Source organism: Vulpes lagopus, chromosome 1, assembly GCF_018345385.1.
Source record: "Vulpes lagopus strain Blue_001 chromosome 1, ASM1834538v1, whole genome shotgun sequence".
Lineage (NCBI taxonomy): Eukaryota > Metazoa > Chordata > Mammalia > Carnivora > Canidae > Vulpes > Vulpes lagopus.
The window spans coordinates 26,824,933-26,848,504 of record NC_054824.1 but is presented as its reverse complement, the minus strand read 5'-3'; the positions used below and the strand labels follow the sequence as shown (position 1 = coordinate 26,848,504).

Sequence of the window (23,572 nt, the reverse complement as noted above, 5' to 3'; positions counted from 1 at the left end):
AAACTTAAAAGAAAAAAAAAAGAGAGAATCAGAGGGAAAAAAAGATTTTATCTAATAGTTTTGCATTTTGGATGACATTTTATCTGAATAAATGAATTGATTTATTTTATCAAATTTCACAAGGCAAATTCTCTCAGCTTTATTAGAAAAAAAACGATAAACAGAATGGATGTAATATTTTTAGCATATCAGCATCTTGTAAAAGAGTTTTCGTTGCATTGTAATGCAATGAAAAAAAATAGGTATCCCATGTGTCATGTTCAGTTAGTGGTTCTGGCTGTTTATACTTGTGGGATCATTCTTCTGTAGAAAATGCCACATGTGGTAGGAAATGGACCAAACCATCAGATTATGCATAAAGCTATTGTTTAAGAACACAAAAACTAGGAAATGATCCTAAAGTATTCCCCAGACTTACCTGTTGACCATATTCTTCTGAAATCTCATTCTTTCCTGTGATGTGGCGGAAGGGAATTGTGGTTTTATTAATCTTTAACAGAAGGTTAAGAAGAAAGCCAAAAGAGGCTAAAACACACTTATCTTGTCATCTGGATAAATAAGCAGTTGGGATGAGAATTAGAAGTTAGAGGAAAAGCTTAGTTTCAGCCTGTCTCTAAATGTGTTGCTCACAATCTGTCTCTCAACCATGTATTCATTCTGTCATTTTTTCACTAACTCGTTCATTTATGTATTCATTACAAAAAAAAATCATTGCTGAACACTTACTACATGCCCAACACTGTATTGGTCTCTAATGATGCAGCAAAGAGCAAAACAAAATGTCCATTGTGGAGCTTATTGTTAAGCAGAGAAGGCATGCTCTGTAGGGTCTAGATGTGCCTATTCCATCTAATGTCCTTCACTTCCAAAGTCTGTATCTTTTTCCCCTCTCTCTGTCTGGGAGTATGGAAACTAGGAGTAAGGAGGGGAGGCCAGGATCAAAAGAGGTGTCTTTCTTCTTGTGTTCTCTGAATGATATACTTTTGAAAGTAGAGAATTCACTTTTCACTTTAGTGTTAAAAATTTATTTTTTATTTCTAAACTACTTTCTTCTTGTGTTCTCTGCATGATGTACTTTTGGGAGTAGAGAATTCACTTTTCACTTTAGTGTTAAAAATTTATTTTTTATTTCTAAACTAAGGTCACAATTATTATTATAATATTATCTCACAAATTCTATGGCATTTTAGAGCTTGTGAAGCACTTTCACAATCATTACTTCACTGGAGTCTTAAAATAATACTGTAAAGTGAGTGGTTAATTTTATGGAGGAGAAAACTGAAACGTCAGGAGGCTAAGCTACTTGGATCATTAGTGGCAGAGCTGAAACTTGAACTCTTCTGCTTGATTCATAATGGTTATTGCCACATGCTAGATTTTTGCCCCAATGGTGTTTCATAGACCATCTGTTACACCAGGAAAATGTTAAAAATCATAGTTTGTTGTTTATTCTAATAAATCATAGAAGCAGTGGCAGTTACAGAGGCAGTGATTAGATTTTATAGTAGCCAGTTTTAGGAATTACATCACAGGTTGCACACTAGAGTGTTCAAACTCAGGAATGCATTTGCCAAGTGGCTTCCTAGACACTTCTTGCTTTTGATTCCCTTGCCAACACCAGTTATGGGTGGCTAGAGGTCTGCAAGAGGAGGAATAACAAAGTATCTGGAGAGCAGTGGTGCTAGGGCCCTGAGATACCTGCACTTGTCAGAGTTATATGATGTAAAACAGATTAAAACTGTGAAGACAGTAAGAGGAAGTATCAAAATGTGAAAAATGTTTTGTAAGTGAAGAACAATGAGGCAATGGAAATGCACCTAAAAGAGAACTATGTGCAATATGCGTGTCCTCAATTACTTCTCTCCTCATCCACATGTAATGCTCACCAGGTCCCATGAGCACGAGATGCCCCATGATCATAGAATATCCGAGAAAACAGGATGCCCATAAAAATAAGGTGCCCATAGACACAGGATACCCCATGAGAACAGGGTGTCTTATGAGTAAAGTGTGTCCATAAGCATGGGTGCCCCATGAGCATAGGGTGCTGTATGAGCACAGGGTACAAGGACCACAGGATGCCCATGAACATAGGATTCCATGAGTGCAGGATATGCCACAAGCACAGGGTATCCATGATTACAGAGCCCATGGGAGATCAGTGAGGGTCAAAGTGAGCACAAGGTGAGCATGTCAACATCTATAACTAAGTGGGAAAGATGACAATCCTGGTAAGTCGTGATTTCCGTTCTAACCAGAATTTGCTATGGACACAGAAAGAAGGCAGTGGTGTTCTAAGAAACACAAATGACCAAAGTTCTCTGTCATGTTCTTCTTTACTTCTATACTTCCCTGCACTAGCCAACCACTTATGCTGAAAGTGATGACACAGAAGGAAAGGGGGAGAGAGGGCAACTCACGGTCTCATATTGTTTCAGCCTCCCTTTCTTATCAGTAAGCCAGTGGTACAGAGTTTAGGTAGTAGTATCTGCATGTATAAACAAGTGAAAGAAAAACAGTGGGTTTTATTTTATGCAGTTTTCCCACTCTTCTGGTGAGAGCAAAATACATATGCTTTCATGATATACAAATAGCTTAATGTTGGTGACTCCACATATGAGTTAAATGCTCTTGCATTTGCATTTAAAGCTGTCATTGCGCAATATAAAGACAAATGGTAAAATTAAAACTAGTAATTTAAATTTTTAATTTTCCTTTACTTAAGATGACATTACATGTCACATAGAAAACACCATGACAAAGTAAGAGAGAGGCCATGCAAGAAGGAAAATGTTCTATATTTGAATACTTTAAATGACACTTTCCCCTGCTTTTGGAATAGGGGTTCTTACATTTTCATTTTGCACTAGGCCCTCCAATTCATGTACTCAGGCCTGCTGCTCCTAGAAAGGGCAGAGAAATCTTCAGCAACAGGGTGTGCCTGAAAAGATCAGGAAGTGCATGAACATGGTGATTTTATGTTTGGGTCAGGCCAACTAGAGGATGCTCATCAAGGAGCTGTCCAGGCAAGTGCTTCTGGAGCCCAGGTGTGGAGAGGGACAAAGTCATGCTGGTACAGATGCCAACTGGCCTCAAGAGGGTGTGTCCCCAGTGAGGCTTCCTAGTCTGTTTTTTGACCTTTGGGTAGTTTCTGTGAGGATCCCGTAAAGAAAGGGGCCTGGAAGAGGAAATGGCATGTGCCAGCAGCTCAACGAACTAGGTGGCTGTGAGGTGCAGTGTGTGAGCCATGGTGCTTCTGACATCCTATCAGTTTCTCACACTTTTATGCACTTGAGCTCCAAATGCTTGAGGTCAGCCGAATCCTGTTTGTGAGTTTTTTTTTTAATTTTATGTATTTATTCATGAAAGACACAGGTAGAGAGAGAGGCAGAGACACAGGCAGAGGGAGAAGCAGGCTCCACACAGGGATCCCGACGTGGGACTTGATCCCGGATCTCCAGGATCACACCCTGGGCTGAAGGCGGCGCTAAACCGCTGAGCCACCCAGGCTGCCCTGTTTATGAGTTTTCAAGTTGCCCAAGGAAAAATTCTTTTTGCACCAGATGTCTAGATGATAAAGATCATGAGTGCTTTTCTGTGCCAAACCTGGTACGGGGTGCAATGAGAGGGAAGCAAAGATGTTATTGGGGATTGAATCTGAGCCCCATCTGGGCAGCAGCTGAAAAGCATTATTACTAAATGCATCTAAACCCCATAGTTGTCTCTGCCCATGTCTGGTGAATAGAGTGAGATTCATAGGCATTCACAGACAAAATACTTTTTGTTTCCCACCATCAACTTACGACTTTGAGCTTGTCCCATGAAGACTGATAGAAATACAAAGGCACACTTTCTTCCCTCCTTCATGCTACAGCATCACCAGAAGGTAAAGGGATGTATATTCATACAAATACAACTGATTATGGTAAACTATCCTTAACATCTTTTATGCTAGTGTTGTGTTTCACCATTAATGCTAACAGCCTACATATCCTGTAAATACATATTATATAAGAATTTTCACCAAATATATGGACTCCAGAAATTTGAGTGGCAGACCTTCTCTCCACCCTCATTTGTACCCACATGTTAGATATCTCCTCTGGAAGATATATAGACTTCTTTTAACCTTAGGGATAGCCAGAGACAACAGTTTGCTGAAGCAGGAAATACTGTATTTAGTATCAGAACTTGCCACTAAATTACCTGAAAAAAATCACTACATTAGTGAGCTTCCACTTTTAAATGGAAAAAAAAAAGGTTCCCTGCCTCTGCAGACTGTATAAGTAACAGCTTTGTTAGTTGAGTCTGTACAAGTGTTAGTTATTATTATTACAGTCAGTCCTTAAACTTCTACTGGACAGCTGGATCTTCAAGGAAACCTGGTAGAGAAGTTCCATGAGTCACTAGTCTAATACAATCTTAGACCTCTGCTTTGCACTGGATGCCCCAAAGGGACAAATGGCTGAGAGTAAAATGGTGGGCCCCAGTGATTGGAACATCCTGGCTAATTCTTGAAAGAGGTTCGACATTCTCCAAACTGATAAGAGGTGTATTGAGACATGGCCAGCTGCAAAAATAAAATACTGAAGACAAATTTACAGGTCAAAGAAATTTCTTCATCTTGTATAGTTCACACATGTACCATTAAAGTTTGTAGTACTTTTTTTTTTTTTTTTTAAAAGATCTTATTTGTTTATTTGACAGAGAGAGAACACAAGCAGGGGAGCTGGCAGACAGAGGGAGAGGGAGAAGCAGGCTCCCTGCTGAGCGGGAAGCCCTATGCAGGGCTTGATCCCAGGACCCTGGATTCATGAGTCCAGCTGAAGGCAGACACTTAACCACTGAGCCACCCAGGTGCCCCTAAAGTTTGTTAGTACTTCTAAAATCGGTTTGTCGATTTTAGACAAAGTACACACACTTTGTGTGTGGCACAAAATTCTATTAAATTCTATGTGCAAAAAATTTGGCAAACTCATTGTTAAAAAGAAGTAGCAATAATTAATGTTTTTAAGATTTTAAAATTTATTTATTCATGAGAGACACAGAGAAAGAGAGTCAGAGATATAGGCAGAGGGAGAAGCAGGCTCCATGCAGGGAGCCTGATGTGGGATTCAATTCCAGAACTCTGGGATCGCACCCTGAGCCACCCAGGTGTCCCTAATTAATGTTTGTAAATTAAGAAACTACTATTTTCTTCCTATGTAGGGAAAAACCCAATTCTTTCCTACTGTGTGTTTCTTTCTTATGTGTCTCCTTTGCTAGCCACACAGATCACTTCTGACATTTCTGGTCACCAAATATGAGGAGGCTTTTGCCCATGCCAAGAAATTCACTGTGACACCAGCTGGTGGCCTACAATTTAATTCAACTCAGACAGTTTCTACCTGGAGATAGCACTGGATCACACAAGTTAAGGGCTCAGTCCCACAAGACTGCCTCCTGGCCCTCACTTGAGATGCTAGTCACAAACAGGTCATCACCTATGCTTCTGACCAACCAGCTATAGAATGAAAGTTCCATCATCCCCTAACTTGGGTTCAATTAATTTGCTAGAGTGGCTCACAGAACTCAGAAAAACACTTATATAAGGATGTGGTAGCGGATACAGATACGTAGGGATACGTAGGGTGAGGTCTGGGAGGGTTCTGAGCACAGGAGCTTTTGTCCTTGTGGAGTTGGGGTGTATCACCCTCACAGTGTGGATGTGCTCACTAACCTGAAAACTCTCTGTACCCCATAGATTTGAGATTTTTATGGAGGCTGATGATGTAGGCATGATTGATTATTGGCTCCATTTCTAGCCCCTCCCTACTCTCTGGAGGATGGCAGGAGGTGAGGCTGAAAATTCTAAACTTCTAATCATGGCCTCATCTTTCTGAGTCCAGCCTGCATCCAGGAGCCATTGAAGAGCCTGTCCAAAGCCACCTCATTAAAGTTCTTATCACTTAGGAACTTGCAAGAATTTAAGGAGCCCTATGTCAGAGACTGGGTCAAAGACAAATATTAGAACAAGAGATGACCCTAGCTTTCTTATCACTTAGGAAATTATAAGGGTTTTAGAAGCTCTGTACCAGGAACTAGGGCAGAGACCAATACATATGTTTTCTATCACCTCACACTTCATATAATGTCTCAGTCTTTATAGGATATTTCCTTATTTGTAAGGAATCTGTTTCTCACAATAACCTTGTAGGAGTAGTAATTATTGCTCTACCTGTTATAGGTAACAATACTGGGCTCACTAGCTTATCAGGAAGAACTAGACATTGATAGGTCTGGGTCTTTTGACTCCAAAGCTCATGAAGATTAATAAGAGGGATGATTAATAATAGTACTTGACTATTAATTATACTTCATAATTCTTGAAGTAATTATAGTTCATAATTAATAGTCAAGTACTCCCTCTTAGAATTCAAACTGGCCTAGCACTCAGGAAATGTATTCTTAACTCTGTCATCATCTAGAGTCACCTCGCTCAGTTCCTCCCTCTCTCTGGGTTTCAGTTTCTTCATCAGCAAAAATGAGGAGACTAGGAAGAGCATCCCTAAGTCATCTTCTATTCCTTAGTCACCTCATTGATATAAAGCAAAAAAAAAAAAAATTGGAATTGAATAGAATTGAAAAGAAATTGTACTTCACTGCTCTTTTAGAAAATATGTTTTTCATTTGGATTATGAAAGGTGTGGAGCAAGTGGAATCACCCAAACAACTGACAGGACTAGTCAAGGCAAACTTTCTCATTCAGCACACATCTTATGTGAAAATAAATCCCACTAGATGCTGAGTGTAGAGGCCCCTCCTACAGGAATTCGTAGCAGATCCATGGGGAATGAGCTGTGCTTAGGTACCCAGCACACACTCAGGTCTGTTGAGCTCAAAGATAGGCGGAGGCTCCATTAGGAAGGTGGGAGTTGATATCCAACTGCTAAATGAAGATTCTGAAGGAGCCTGAACCCACCCCACATGCATCATGATGCCTTTCCTAGAGGAGAACATACTCATTAGTCATAAATAAGTCCTGTGAAATGCCTCCCACATCCCATGTGAATATTCAGACATTGTGCTTAGCAAAAAAAGAAAAAAGAAAAGAAAAGAAAAAGAAAAGGAAAAAAAAGAAAGAAAAAAGAAATCTCTACCTTTTAGTTTTTAGCATGAGTTTGCTTATTATTAGATTTCATCTCCTGAAAAATTTTTTGCTATGATATCTGTTAAACAGTTCCTCCCAGATATTTCCAAGTGAAACCCAAATATTCGGGCAAAGACTCGTGCTTCTTGGGTCCCATCAACTCTTCTTTGTACTCCTTTTACTCCCTACTACTAGAGGCCTTCCCATACTGGAGGTCGGTGAGGTGCTATGAGAAGAAATCTCATAAAGATGGGTGGTAGGGAAGCTGATTTCCTTATGCTGTTAGCATCTGGTCATGCAGGTTGTCAGTACATACTTCTACAGTTGTTTTACTCCCCATTTATTCAAGCAGCAAAAATTTACTGAATAGTTACTACATAGCAGGCAATGTTCTATACATTAATGGGGAAAAATGACTAAGGCACTTCTCTTTGCTCTGAAATTTGTATCTGATCAGAATTGTGTCTATCTTGGCTCTCTGATCTTTCTTCCACTTCATACCTCTACTGCTTTGTGTACATGTAGTACTTAAAGATCCATAAAAGATCATAAAATAAGTAAAGCTATTTTGAGGGTAACTAAGATAACAATAAATAGAATATAACCAATTTGTTCTCATCTTTCTGACGTCTTCACTAACTCTTTTTCCTGGGATACAAGAAGCAGAGAAGTATGGCTTAAATAAAGACTATGCTAAATTCTCTAACTCCTAGGTCAGAGAAGACACAGGGGTCATCAGGGCCCATGGCTGTAGGGCTTGGTTGGGAGCCACGCGGCTCCAGTGTGGAGCATGAGACTGTGTCATTGCAACATCTCTTGTGATGATGCCTCAGGAGCTGCCCTTTGCTCCAGATGAACCTTATTAGTTGTGGCCCTTACTTTTTCAGCCTCTCATCTATTTTGGTAGTATGGCTTTATATGAAAGAAAACTTGATGTGGATCTAGAAATCTATGAACAAATAATAAATTATATTTGGGTGAAGTTATAAAGGCAATTCAGGCCCATAACAGAAAAGAAAAAGCCTCTGCAAAATGCCTAAAATACACTCAGAGAAAGAATTGTGTATGTTGCCTTTTCACAAGCCTAAAATGGCATTCACTTTGACATGTGCCATCCCACTCAAAACTTCCAAAATCTGATGATGTATTAGTTACGTCAAAAGCACAGTAGAAAGTAGATCATAGTCACTTGCCCCTGTGATGACTGGAATGACTATGTGTTCGAGCAAAGACGTGACAAATAAGAATGCATTAATTTCACAAATGCTAAAGTGATGCGGTCTAAACAAATCACAGATGACTTTAGTGACAGTGTTGTTTTTCAAGCACATAATAAATGAGAGGGATATTCTGAAGTGTTCTTGCTTCCGTGAGCCACAGCTGTGAAGAGAATTTATTTCTTAGGGACAGGACAAAGACTTTGAAGCAGTCAGAAATGCAGCACAGTCTGAAGGAATGGCTATTTTACATTACAGAAATCACTTTACGGTGGTTTTAATAACACTGGCCTGGGAGGCACTAACATGGGCTCTTGTCTCTACTGACACTAGGTGTCGACAAGTTATTTCACTCAGTGTTCTCATCTATAAAACGGTAAGCATCCTAAAGTAGACATAATGGGTCCATAAAACCATCTTGTGGTGATTTTTCTAGTTCCTAGGTATACAATAAACAATTTGTCATCAGCTTTCAGAGTTTCTATTTTAGCTCCTTGACCCATGGACTTTAGTATGCCATGTGTGGTAGCGAGGGTTGAATGGAAGTTCCTAAATTTCCCTCTCTGCTCCCTCCCAACCCAAATCGCAAAGATGTGGGAGGCTAGAGTGGAGGGGTAATGATTGTCATCACATTCTCCTTTTACCCACTTGTTTGACTTATGCAAAAGATGTAGGATTAGCAATGAATTATTCCAAGTTTAATTAGCAGGTATCTTGAATTACAATTGCTCCTCTAGATGGAATGTCTCTACTGACATAAATAGACAAAGTCTTTGACACCTATTATGTAGCTACAGATCTGGCTACCTCCAAATTCATAGTTAACAGTGTAGCACATTTCAGAGAGTGGGATCTAACTTTGTGAGAGGAGGCCAAAGGGAAAGGGCTGGATGTTGCAACTGTAAGTAGGGGGTAGTTCATCTCTCATGGTGTAAACTTTGACCACGGGACATACTTGACAGGAGAGACCCAGGCAGATAAATAGCAGATCCCAGGAGGGATGCTCTATAGTTTGTAAGTATGTGCATCTAGAGAATGAGGGGCAAAAAAAAAAAAAAAATCTCTACGAGAATTGAAGGGAATACCTCTGTTTCCTTTCTCTTACTGACAGATTGTTCCACGTTACAACTTCTTTGCATAGTTTGTCCAGGCTCATCTTGCCTGGCTGAGCAGAAATGCCTTGTCTTTTCACGACTCATTTCAAAGGCCTGGCCATAATGATTAATCATCAGCTTGTATTGTTTCTTATCCTTCCCTGGATCACTTTTCCTTCCCTCACTTTTTTGTTCCCAGGGATTCAATCTCTATCCTCTTATTGACATAAGGTAATAATATTATTGAATGAAATGCACTTTGCTTTGAGCAAATGCCTACCCATGCCTTTCGGTCAAAATGGGAGGCAGGGATTGGTGAATTGAGGAAAAGAACCGAAACGTACATGCTATTAGATGGCTCAAGATGTTGGTTTAACACAATACATCCTTATCATTGAATGTACTTTTATCAAGATATTCTCTCTCATCTACACATCTTTTGATTTTGGAGTGAGAAAGAAATTTGTAGAATATGAAAGTGGATCATAGTTTGAGAGTTAGAATCCTTGTTTGCCTGTTTGCCTGGAGTTGGGCAGAGACTGAAGAGGAAGCACCATGTCTTATAATGGAGAAGGAGAAAAGCCACAGACAGTGATGCTCACAATTGGTTTGTGTGTATTTAGGGGAAGGATAAAATAATAATGGGGGAGAGTCCTACGCCACTAATATCACGTCTTTGCTCCTTGGTGCATGTTTCATAGATTTCATATCTGTGCTGCTATATATCTTTTAAGTCTAAACAAAGAACTTCTCTAAAGGGTTGGCTAAACCAAGACAATGAGTCTAGGAAGAGGGATCTAAGAAAGTGACTCACAGGGAGATTTTCTGGTGAACCTGGAGTCATACTGTATTAATTATCACTTATTATGCTTAACTCAGGGTGAGGAGCTGGCCTGGTCACTCCAGAGGCAGAAGGAATTCCAGAAGAAGGTGGCAGTGGTCATTAGCATCAGATACATACAGGTAAACACAATTATGATGAGGTTGATGAAAGTATTGACATGAATGGAAACAGAGACTGGGATTTCTGGGGCTCCAAAATCATAACAAAAAGTGTTATGATGATGAAAAAAGTTTCATGATGAATAAAATTCACAAGACTTCCAGTGTTGGGAGGCTAGATTTTGTATCTCAGCAATCTGTATGGCTTGTGTTGCATTCTAGGCTAACCTAAAAAAGGCAGAGTGATGCTAGGGAAGCTTTAGGGAGCTCCATGGGAAAAGCAATGTGATACCTTAAACTTCACATTTGCATGTTTGATCGAGGCTCACACAAAATAAATTTTGTACATGGGGCTGGGGGGCTGGGGATGTGCACTTCCTTAAGACCTAATTTTTTTTTTATTGGTGATAAATAACTAAAATTGGCATTGTAAAATTATAAAATTAAAATTGACATCACACTTTGTTAGACCCAGAGTTTTCGTTTTTAATTTATTTGAGAGAAAGGGTGAGTGAGAGAGAGAGCATGAATGAGGGCAGAGGCAGAGAGCAAGGGAGAAGCAGACTCCCTTGTTGAGCAGGGAGCCTGATGCAGAGCTTGGTCTTAGGACCCTGGGATCATGACCTGAGCCAAAGGTGGATGCTTAACCAACTCAGCCACCCAGGTGCCCTAGACCCAGAGTCATTTAATATTTATATACTAGAGAGAGGTTGCCCTTCTTTCAGGATCATTGAAGGCCTACTGGTGAGGAACAAGGATAGTAAAAAAAATAGACAAAAATATTTTTAAGGAAAAAAAAGGTAGAAATCTAAATGCAGATATCTTGGCATTCAAGCTATTATTGTACCCAGCCTAGTATCAAATATCTGTTGATAAGTGGGGAGTGGGTGCTTCAAAGTATTCTTGCTCACTTGTAGCTTACTCTATCATATTTTAATATTGATATGTAGCAACTTTAATGCACATTTTTACTTCATTCAGCTGGTTCATTTATAGGCCTCTTCCACAGAAGCAAGATTTCATACTAATGTAGGTGCAAATGATTTACTGTAATATATGAAATAGCTCTGTTCTGTTATTGGTACTCAAAGGCTCTCACTTGTAGATAGCCTTCCACACGAGGCCTCTAAGTCGACTTAATCTTATAGGCTATTTAATTTTGTAGCTGTTCTGAGAGATCTGGTGGGACTGGAGATCACTTGGACATTAAACCTGAGCTCCCCATGAACTTCTAGAGCCTCTGGGCTGTATGTTCCCCTGAAAGCCTGACAGCCAGAGCTGGGGACTCTGGTAGTGGTAGGATGAGGAAAGGACAGATTCACACCCTGAGATGGGGGGGGGGGGGAGATGGGGAGAGACAAGCAGACAAACACCCTCACTCCATGGTGAAGCCTTGCAGACTAAAGAGTGCCTGAAAATCGTCAGTTGTCAACTCGCTGCTGGTGTAGACCCAATAAAGCAGATGCTCAATTTATCCAAAAATAGAAAGATGGATGGGTGGGTGATATTCTAGAGTAAGGAAAACAGTGAAGCAGTGTTTTTTTCTTCTTCTCTTTCCCCCCTTGTTTTATAATATACCTGTCTGAATTTGACATTATTTTCAAACAGACTATCTACTCCTGTGCTAGAAAAGGAGAGTGTTCTGATATGCAAATTTGGGCTATATTAAATGAATAGAAAGGAAGACTGTGATCAAAAGATAACGTTTTTTTCCCTACACATAGTTTCCATTTTCATCGATTCCCCAAACTCCTCAAATTTTTAAGTTCTTATTTTTCTTCTTATTTGAAGAAAGGTAACTATTTGCCTGGATGGATTTGTTACCTGTAGAAAAGGACACATTACAAGGCATTGGGAATTTGCTGCTTTTCTTTGCTGAAGAAAGAATATTGTACAACTTCATAGAACTTAAGCTGAGAAAATATCATTAAATATATACTTTTAGGTAAATACCAAAAGGAATGTTTAAGTTTTCTTCCTTTACCCTTCAGAGTGCATTCTTATTAGGGATATGTACAATTAAGTAAAAAAGGAACAGGCAAGGGATACACAAAATCAAAGGCATGGGAAAAGTTATTTTTGGTTGGAGGAACTAGATTGGGTTCCTCCAACCTACACTTAAACCAAGACAGCATACAGTTACAGAACTTCTTGCAAACTCTGTGTCCTCATGCCCCAGTTGTACACAACACCCCTTTCTCATGGCCAACATGCATTTTAACTTCTCAAAGCTTCTTAGTTACAAGAATATTTTTATTTTATTTTAGTAAGAAAGCCTCCACTTGAGAAAATGTGACACCCAGCCAAGAAGTGTTTCTTCCTTCCTCTTATTGCTTAGATAAGTCCTCCATAAGTAAAGTTCAAAAAAGAGTGGCAGATGCCTGTTGAGATGACACTCTGTCAAATTAGACAATTGAACATTTTTGTAGTATGACATGAAATTCCTATTTTTAATAGTGTTGTCACAAAGTTGTATCACAGGTACATGGTTCAGTTGTGAGTTGCCAGTTACTACTGGTTAGATGCCTTACCCAAGGGACCAGACCTAGTAAGAGAATGAGACACTTGTGGTTTTGATGGAATGTCTGTGTGTGGTTCCATTTATGTAGAACTCAAGAGTGACTTTCTTGAAGATCTGTGTCTATGTTGATGTTTGGTCATCTCAGCTTTGATGGAATCTCTTGAAGTTATCAGTGAATGTTCTTTTGGCTAAGGATCTATGTCAAGTAATGTTTTTGTAGTTCTCATGAGATTTGGTAAACTACAAAAGCCCTTTTATGAAGAAATATTCTTGGAATCACAATTCTGTTTAAATTCTTTGGCAGTAATTTTCCATCATACACTCTTTGTACTTGCAGACTCCATATACTCCAATCTACTTCCTTATTGACTTAATATGAAATAATTTCCAAATTAAATATCATAAGAATTATCATCTTTAAGTTCTTGTTATATCACATTATAGCAATCATTAAATTTATAATATTATTTCAAATGTAATAATCATTAATATTTATTTCACAGCATTCCAAATTTAAATAGTATTGCTATTGCTAAGTTACCCTTTTGGATCCCCTTCATACTGATGATTATGGTAATACAATCATCGACCTTTATTTAATTTTGTATCACATAGATCTCACAATGTAAATATGGCAGCTAAAACTAACCTCTCCATGTTTCATTATTCCTAGGAAGCAAAAATCTTATATGAAACCAATTATTTGCTTCCTTTGTGCCCAGACAAAAATCACTAAATAGTTAAGGTTGGGTGCTATCTTAATTCATGATCAAAGTTGGAGGAGCACTTTATTAACAACTCTGGTTTCCATGAAGAAATCTATTTCCCTTAATGTCCTTTACTCTGTTCTACTCAGGGCAAGAGAATCGACTTTTCTGATTTGAGAGTTTGAGGAGAAAATCTGAGTGTGCCCCCGGCTCAGTCCTTCCTTTTCCCTATCTTAATGTGATGTGTCCAACTGCAGAGAGCACACACTGCTCTGCTCCTCCAAGCTGTCTAAGTTTCAGGGATAGGCTCAACCTTTGTAAGGAGATGGGAAACAGAGGTGTCCTTCAGTGATCCTTCTCTGATCCAATATCTGGTACATGGGCTGAGGATCTTAAGAAATAAATAAGGAATGGATTTGGGAAGAAAAGTAACACCCAGAGATTGAAACTTTGGAATGGGTCAGGCCATGGTTTTTTGTTGTGTTGAGTTTGGCAGCTGTGGGTGTCTATATTGTGTTATGCTGTCCATTTTTACAAATTGGGCAGAGTTGAGGGTAAATGGGCTTTTCTTTTCTTTCTTTTTTTTTAAATTGGTGAAATGGACTTTTAACAACAAATGAGTTTAGGTTTTAAAGTATAGGCTGCTTCAGTTTGGCTTGATATTACAAGAAAGCTGGGATAAGATTAGACCTTTCAGGTGTTGGTTAGACAGACAATATTTGCTCTATTGACAGTGTGTTTCAGCTAGGTTAGTAGGCAGGAATTTTAATGTCAAGGGATCTGAGTTCTGCATATCTTACAGAGCATTCATGGTCCTTGAGATTTCAGTTGTACCTGCCAGGTCTAAGTAGGCAGCTCTGGATTGGCTGCTTAAATTCCATTTTACGTTGTAGACCAAGAGAAGACAAGGGAGGCTTTAGGCTAAGTTTGGGTTAATGTGGCTTATCATAAGTGTGGGTTATTCCCTACCATATCCCTTCAAATTTGTTTTCTTTTTCTTCTTTCTTTCTTTCTTTCTTTCTTTCTTTCTTTCTTTCTTTCTTTCTTTCTTCTTCTTTCTTTCTTTCATATGGAATACTTCACGAATTTGCATGCACAGGGGTCATGTTAATCTTCTCTATCATTCTAGTTTTTTAGTATATGTACTGCTGAGGAAAGTACTGGCTCTGAATTTCTTAAAAACAGAATCTCTGCCTTTGACTTTAGTTTTCAGAGAGCCAAACTCAGAGTCCAACTGAAGAAGTGTGGTAGATTTTACTAATAAAACGATAAAAGGGTTTAAAGCCCTCATTATGACAAAAACATGCCAAAGTTTTCAATGAATTAATAAAGTTACCACAGACCCAGAACCTAGGAATATAATGAAAAAGATGTTGTCCAGGAATTTCTTTTTCTAAGGATCAGATTTGCCTAGAAATCAGGCAAAGGAGCTGGAGTAATCTGAAAATAATTCCTCAAAAAAAGAGGTCCTATTCAGTCCAACTAATAAAAAAAAGTAATAGAAGAAATAAAATGAAATAAAAACTTAAGAGACTGATGAACAAAAAGAGAAAGAGAGAACTTTAAGTGAAACACAGATATTAGAAGGCAAGCTGAACAGCTACAAAGGGGAAAATGAGACCTTGAGAGCTGGAGGTCAGCCCCGACCTCTGTAACGGGAAAGATGACATGTAGCCAGGCTTACCTGCTGTTAAAGGACTATTTGAAGAATGGGACTTGTTTTGCATAGTAATTAGATTAGAAAAACAAATATAAACCCTAAACAGTATAACAGAGAAAGAAGAGCATCATTTTAAGCACTGACTAGAATGATTGCCTGAGGGAGCCAGACCTCAGGACACAGTGAGAAAGGTGGTTTTTTTTTTAAGTTTCTATTTAAATTCCAATTAGTTAACATACAGTGCCATATTAGCTTCAGGTGTACAATATAGTGATTCAACACTTCCATACAACACTTGGTGCTCATCACAACTGGCAGTTCCTTAATTCCATCACCTATTTCACACATTCTTCTCTCCACCCAGCTCCCTTCTGGTAACCATCAGCTTGTTCTCTTAAGCTTTAGCTGTAGAGTCTAAACCAGGAATGGGTGGAAGACCACCTTTACTCTTTCTTGCTGGATTGTCCTTTAATCTCCCAAGGTAGCATATTACCTGCATCCCAAATTCAGGATAGTGAGGAGGAGGATAAGATCTTTGTATATAAAACTTCTTTTTTTTAAATTTTATTTTTATTTTATTATTATCTTTTAAGATTTTATTTATTTATTCATGAGAGACATGCACACACACACACACACACACAGAGAGAGAGAGAGAGAGAGAGAGAGAGAGAGACAGAGACAGAGACAGAGACATAGGCAGAGGGAGAAGTAGGGAGCCTGATATGGGACTTGATCCTGGGACTCCAGGATCACGCCCTGAGCCGAAGGCAGACGCTTAACCCCTGAGCCACACAGGTGTCCCTTTTTTTTTAAATTAAGATTTTATTTATTTATTTGGGAGAAGGAGAGGGCGAGTGCATGGGTGGGGGCTGAGAAGGGCAGAGGGAGAAGCAGGCTCCCAGCTGAGCAGGGATCCCTGACCTGGGGCTCAATCTGAGAATGCTGAGATCATGACCTGAACCAAAGGCAGATGCTTAACTAAGCCACCCAGGAGTCACTATAAAAAAAACTCCAAACAGCCTCCCAGGCACTCGCCCTATATAAAATCTATAAAAACCCTTAAACAAAGACTATTCAACTACTAGGCATTGTCAAAGAGACTTCTCAGGAGGATGTCAAAGATGAGAAATATTAAATTCCAAAAGTGAAGTGGTAGTGTTCATAGAACACAATGGGTAAAGCAGGAGAAATAATGATACAGTTTATTTAACTAGTTGTATTTTGTTGTTTTAAAAATACTTTCATACATCTCATTTTCTCAGAGTCTCACAATGCCCTGTGATATGGGATTGATTACTTCCAGAATTATCAATGGTGGAACTGAAGCTCAGCAGGTTGTTACTTGCTAAAGGGCATTCAACTAGTAATTGAGTTATAATCCAGATCTCTGAGTTAGGCCATTCACCTTACTCCTCTGAACCACACATCTTCATAGCCTTGAGCCTGAGGAATGAACAATGGTAACGTGGGACCTGGGTAAGGTAGTAAGATAAAAATGTTTTGCACTAATACTGTCAGGTTTAATCCGATCGGTAGGGAAATGGAATAGAGAGGCCAGGCAAAAGTTGGTCAAAACTGGCTTTTAATGGGATGCGCTCTCGGGGGAGTTTCCGTAGCCCGCGGGGGAGGGAGGGAAGGAGTAGCAGCCTGGGGAAGTCGCCCTTAGGCAGGTCGCAGTAGGGTTTTTTTTTTTTTTTTTTTTTTAAATTTTTATTTATTTATGATAGTCAAAGACAGAGAGAGAGGCAGAGACACAGGCAGAGGGAGAAGCAGGCTCCATGCACCGGGAGCCCGACGTGGGACTCGATCCCGGGTCTCCAGGATCGCGCCCTGGGCCAAAGGCAGGCGCCAAACCGCTGCGCCACCCAGGGATCCCCCGCAGTAGGGTTTATAAGGAGTTTTTGGTGGGAAGGTTGGTAGGGAAATATGGGGTGAGGTTTCCTTATTTAGTGGTGTTTTTCAGGTTTTCGGTCTTTTCCAGGTCTTGTGTTTTTTGTTTTTTGTTTTTTGTTTTTCCCCGGTTAGGGCAAGGGTTACTGGTTTCCTAAGCTAAGTTAGGGTAGGCGGCAAGGCGGTGTTGGCAGGAAGATAGGGGTAGGGTGGCATTATTGGGAGGTTGCTGGCCTGCGGTGGGCCATTTTGAGGTTCCCAGTCTCGCCAGTCCAACAAATACTATGAAAGAGAGCAAGTGATCAAATTTGAAACTTTGGCATTTTAAGAAATCCTTGATAAGTGATTCTATTTGGTGTGAAGGACTAACAGTATTTTAAAACAAGATTTTAAACATATTTGAGTGGATTCAGAAAATTCTTACACATGATAAAAACACTCCTCCTCCAGCTAGCCGGCACAGTTATTATTATGAATAATTTATGTTTCTCTGGGGGATTTTGCTATTTATTGCTCTTAATTATTTGCTTTTCAAGTGCCACTATAGATTCCCTGGGAAAACCCTTGAGGGAAGGAAGTTGTCATGCTGGGGGAAGCATCAGCCTGATGACTCGCTGGCACTTAAGCCCTGGGTCTGCGGGTGACAGCAATTACCCTTCATTAGCCAGCAGAGCTGATGGAGCAAAGTTCTTCTAAATGGGCACTTGACATGGGCATTAACTTCATCTTTTCCAAAGAAAAATTTCTTTGGGGAAGAATGTACAAAAATAGAAATGGAGCATTGAAAAGAGAGGAGAATCATAAGCTGTTTTTATTCTTTGTACTAAATCAAATATTTTATTAAATAGCCTAAGAACAATGTGGGCACTGAAAAGAATAAGTTAGGGGATGCTATATTTGAGTTCTGTTACAAAGGTGCCATTAACCCACTAGGATTTGTATGCCATCGATTCTTAATTTGTAAAATGGTGTGGGAAGTGGTAATGAGGAAGATTTGGACCAAATATAGGAAGTCTTAGTTCAATACCAGGGGGATTGGACTGAACAAAAGACAGTCGAACTACAGAAAAAGAAATGCCTTGAAGCGGTTGACTCGGGCAATCTAGGTTAAATCCACAATTTCTTTAGCTATCCTTTTAGCATCCAGAGAAAAGCGGTCAAGAGTTAAGTTCCCCAGGATCATAAGAACAGAATGGTTGTGAGCAATTCAGATCTGCTGCTATAGCTCTAGAGTACTTCCTTACAGGGGTGAGGGGTGGTGTAGGGGGATGGTTCTGAGATGCAAAAAGGGCAGCCATCTGGGTCATGGATAATATGCAGATGGCATGCATTAATGCCAATCATCTGTGACTTCCAGACTCTTTGTCATTGCCAGTTCCTTACTGATTATTAAATATTTTTAATACTTAGCCTAGTCTGGGGGTGATTTTAGAGTTAAGATAGCTACTGACCAGCTGTGTCAACTTATTAGACTCTTAGAATCTGAGTTTTTAATAAGAAGGTTGTGCTACAGGACCTCTACATTTTTTTTTACTACTGCATGTGTTCTCTGGTGTTCTGTACCTCAGATTCTCATCTCCTGGGGTGCAGCTCAAAAAAATTAGTTCCAAAACATAGTACACAATATGTGTGTGTATGTTTTTTTTTTTTTTTTTAACATCACTGAATACCCATTAACCATTATCCTAATGAATTGGAAGAGTCAAGCTAATGGTTCTAAAAAGAGGATAATTTGGAAACAAAGCCAGCAACATGATTCTTTGCACAAATTCTGGTACTCCCAATCCTTAAAATCAATAGAAGATTATGCTAATATGCTAATATGTTTCTTTTATAAAAAGCACAACATGGTAATATGGTCACTAAAGGAATAAGAAGTTGGCAGCAGCAGAGCTCTAAAATTAATTTGAATCATTAATAAGAGTGAATTAGATATTATTTCTATTCATAAAACCAAGCCCCATTCTGTTGGTTTTGGAAGGACTAAAGACTCAGCAAGTGCATGCTTAGATAACTATGTTAGCAGTAGAGTAGTGTGTATATGTGTATATGTAAACACATACACATACCTTGACAAATGAATTAAATCTTATTTTTCCTTCATTTTATAAGTTGCAGTACAACATCCCTTCTGAACGCTAAAGATTGGTGTGTGTGTGTGTACACATGCATATTTAGAACAAGTAGAACTTGGCCTGGAAGAACTAGGTCACTGGTCACATAGGTTACTGACTCATGGAAGGACACTGCCCTCCAGAGGCTGGCCTCACTCTCCTTTGCCCAAATCCCACTTGGTCTGCACAGGCACTGATGCTGACACATTAGTTTAAGTTTCTGCACAAAGTAGTTTTAACATCACTGTCATATTCAGGGTAGTGAGCCCAATGTCTTCCTCTAGGATGCAAATTGAACTGCTATTTATCACCCCCACTAACAAGCATGTAGCACTTGGGTTAGAGATAAGATTATTATTGGCCTTGTTTAAACTCTAGAGTCAGATGTTGGGCAAGGTTTAGGGGGTGGGTGGTGAGCCCTAAAGTGAGTTAAAAACAACAAGGCCCATGCTTATCTCAGAATACTTGGGCACAGATGAACTGTCCTTGATAATATGGAGCTTTCCCTCTGAAGAAATGCTATAATGGTTAATTTTATGTGTCAGTTTGACTAGGTCACAGGATGTGAGAGTCTTTAGTTAAACATTATTTCTGGATGTGTCTGTGAAGGTTTTTCTTGATAAGATTAGCATTTGAACTGGTAGACTGTGCAAAGCAGATTGCCTTCCACAAGGAATCATCCAATCCATTGAGGGCCTAAATAGAACATAAAGGTGAAGGAAGCCAGAATTCACTCTCTCTGGCTGAGCTGGTCTTCTCCAACTTTCCTACTGGGGCTTTACCATAAGTACCTCTGGTGCTCATGTCTTTGGACTGTACTCCTGGATTTTCTCGGTCATCAGCTTTCAGACAGCAGATTGTGGGACTTCTAAGCCTCTGTGATAGTTTGAGCCAATTCCTTGTAATAAATCTCTTTGTACTAGAAATCTCTTTCTAATAAAATCTTTTTCTATATATTGATTCTGTCTCTCTGGACAACCCTGATTAGTATAGATGCCTTTATAACTGCATTTCTATAGTCACCAGCCAGGTGAGACAGGAGCCTTTTGGTCAGTGGGAAGCAATGGCCAATAATGTCCTTGCGTGCCAAACTGACACAGACCCAAAGATCACGGGTCCATTTCTCTACTGCTGTCATTTGATGTCTGGCCCACTTCCAGATTGAGTGTTCTGAATCAGAAGACAGTACTTTCTTTGCTTTTTGGCATCAGATACAGCAGTTTGAGATTATGGGGAGGATTGGTTTGTAATATTACATCTACTTTTTGGTAGATTCTAACCTATTCTACTTTGTGTATCTTAGGGACAACAAACACTTTTTAATCCAGAGACAATACAGGGCACCTGGATGGCTCAGTTGGTTGAGTGCCCGACTCTTAGTTTCAGCTCAGGTCATGATCTCAGGGTTGTGAAACTGAGCCCTGAGTGGGCTCCATTCTCAGCAGTCTCCTTGAGATTCTTTCCCCTTCACTCTCTCCCCTTCTATTCCTCCCCCTACTTGCATGTGTGCTGTCTCTCTCAAATAAATAAATAAGTGACACCTTAAAAAAAATCCAGAGATAATAAAGAAAAAAACTTGGATAAAAATTGTGATAATAGGGCAGCCTGGGTGGCTCAGTGGTTTAGCACTGCCTTCGGCCCAGGGCCTGATCCTGGAGTCTCAGGTTGAGTCCCACGTAGGGCTCCCTGTGTGGGGCCTGCTTCTCCTGCTGCCTGTGTCTCTGCCTCTCTCTCTCTCCCTCTCTCTCTCTCATGAATAAATAAATAAGTAATTTAAAAAACTGTGATAATAATAGACCGTTAAATCCAGGGAGAGTCTTAATATCTTACTGTCTGCAGTCTTGGGTAGGAATAAGTAGAAGTCTGGTTCTTGGGCAGGATGGTGAAAAATATCTTCAGAAAAGATAGCAAAAGGTGGAAGAGGATGCTAGATCAGGACTAGGGATTGGCTGAGCACCCACCATGCTCTCTACTCAGAGCTTAGTTCACCAAGGAGAAACAAAAACCACTCATTTATGCACTTTATATTTAGTAAGTTCCTATCTTGTGTCAGGCACTATTTTGGGCACTAGTTGTGACCAAAACAGACTAAAATCTTGCTTTAATTCATTTTATATTCCAGTGATGCTCAATCAATATATAGATGCTACTGGGAGACAGTGTAGTGTATTAGAACAGGAATGGGTCTTGGAATCAGACAAACTGTTTAAATCCCGGCTTCACCACTTTCTTGATGTATTACTGGGATGGTTAAAACAAACAAACAAACAAGCAAAATAAAAGCCTCTTTCAATTTCAATTTTCTAATCAGTAAAGTAGGGACGATAATAATGTCTTGCATGGCAATAATGTATGTAAAGTCCTTGGCCCAAGTCTAGTACATAGGTGAGGCTCCACCCAGGGAATTTTTCTTTTTTTAATGGATCAGTTATTTAATTAGGTTCTTTGTAAGAAATTTAGAACACGAATTTGTGTGTTCTAAATATTTTTTCACCCAGGGAATTTTTATTGACTTGTTGGCAGACAGAATTGTTTAAAGACAGAGAGGAAGAAGAGTTAATGTTCACTTTTCCCCCAACTCCCATTTACATTGCCCTGTTTATTATTCTTTTTTACTTGGAGAACTTGGAAACCAGTTTTGCTGCCCTTCTAGTTATTGGATGGAAAATGGGAGGCATTGAAGAGAGAGAAGATAAGAAGCATGATACAAATCATAAAGGACAGAGCTACACTTACAGAGCTAAGTAATAGTTGCACTTACAGAGCTAAGTAATAATTGCAAATTCGTGCCTGCCCAGGGAGAAATGCCAACACATCAATGTTAACCTCTTTCTGGTTTCCCTAGGTGAGTCTGTCAGGAAGTAGCACACTGGGTATGTTTCCAGTACTTCCTTCAGACAGTACAAGTGTTGGAAACTCCTATTTCAAGGACCTGGCAGGAATTGAAGGAAGAAAAGAGGAGGACTCTTATACTTAACTTATCCTTACTGTCATCATTGTTATTGTTGCTCTGCTTGTCAATAGACAGATGGTCCTAATTCTCACTTGGAAGATTCCAATAAGTGTGTAGGATGCCTACACAGAAGTCAAGTAGAAAATAAGTACACCTTGGAATGAGGCTTAACTATCATATTCTTAGAGGTTTGTCTTTTCTCTCTGTCTCTCTATCTCTTTGTATGTCTGTGTCTCTTTGGTCACCTTGTAAATATCTGTATTTATGAACTACACTACCCACTGCAGCTAGTTACCTTCTCTGGCATAAAATGACCAGTTCTTCCACCCTACCTCCAGCACTAGGGCAGCCTCTCTGGTATCTGTAGCACCTTGCCTATGCTTGGGAGAATCATCCTATTCAATCACAGATGTGTTTATGACATTTCTGTAAGAGCAAAGAGTCTTGTTTTTTCATGTGCTGGATTTACTTATTCACTTATTTTTTTTTTTTTACCAGTGAAAAGATTTCATTTGGGGATCCCTGGGTGGCGCAGCGGTTTGGCGCCTGCCTTTGGCCCAGGGCGCGATCCTGTAGACCTGGGATCGAATCCCACGTCGGGCTACCGGTGCATGGAGCCTGCTTCTCCCTCTGCCTGTGTCTCTGCCTCTCTCTCTCTCTCTGTGACTATCATAAATAAATAAAAAATTTAAAAAAAAAAGAAAAGATTTCATTTGTATTCTGATTGCTTTTATCTTTAATTTCTTAAAAGAATGATGACCTCCATTTAAATTATTAGAAAAATTTCCTCATATAGAGTGAGGAAATCCTCTTCCAAATAAAATTTTTCAAAACAAATCCTTCCCCTGACAATTCGTTATACTTTGTTGTAAATCCCAAGGATAAGCTTGCTTTCCCTGTGTGAGAAAACAAAAGAATAGAAAACATTTCATCTCAAATGTTAATCTCAAAATTATAGGTGAACTGGGAAGGCACCATTCCTGAGAGGCCATTGGGTAGGTAGTTAATTCCTACCCAACCAATCTCAGTTCACTGATTTATTATCTAATGCAAAATTTGGGAGAGGAAGGGAGGTTACAGGAGGTTGAGAAGATTCATAGAAATTGATCTGTGCTGTGCTTGAAGGTTGGACTTCTGATTAGCATATAAACAGTATGCTATTTCCTTACCTGATGGCCATACTTTTATTTCTACTATTCAATTACAAAAAGAAAATCAGTAGGTGTGAAATAATCTGAGACTTGGCCTTTTGGAATTAGAAATATACAAATTGGGGAAGAGAGGCTGAATTGAGGATCAATAGAAGCACCTGAGCCCACTCCATGAGGTTGACACACATTCA

The 23,572-nt window shown here is 39.5% G+C and overlaps 1 long non-coding RNA gene across 1 annotated transcript in view; it reads left to right on the top strand.

Annotated features, from left to right (window-relative positions):
* The window catches only part of LOC121494864, a 323,293-nt gene extending 301,047 nt beyond the window's left edge, over positions 1 to 22,246 (top strand). The window contains exons 4-5 of the long non-coding RNA XR_005988890.1: positions 10,320 to 10,403; positions 21,900 to 22,246. This is a non-coding gene — a long non-coding RNA (uncharacterized LOC121494864). The remainder of the gene's footprint in view (positions 1 to 10,319; positions 10,404 to 21,899) is intronic.
* The last annotated feature ends 1,326 nt before the right edge of the window (positions 22,247 to 23,572 follow it).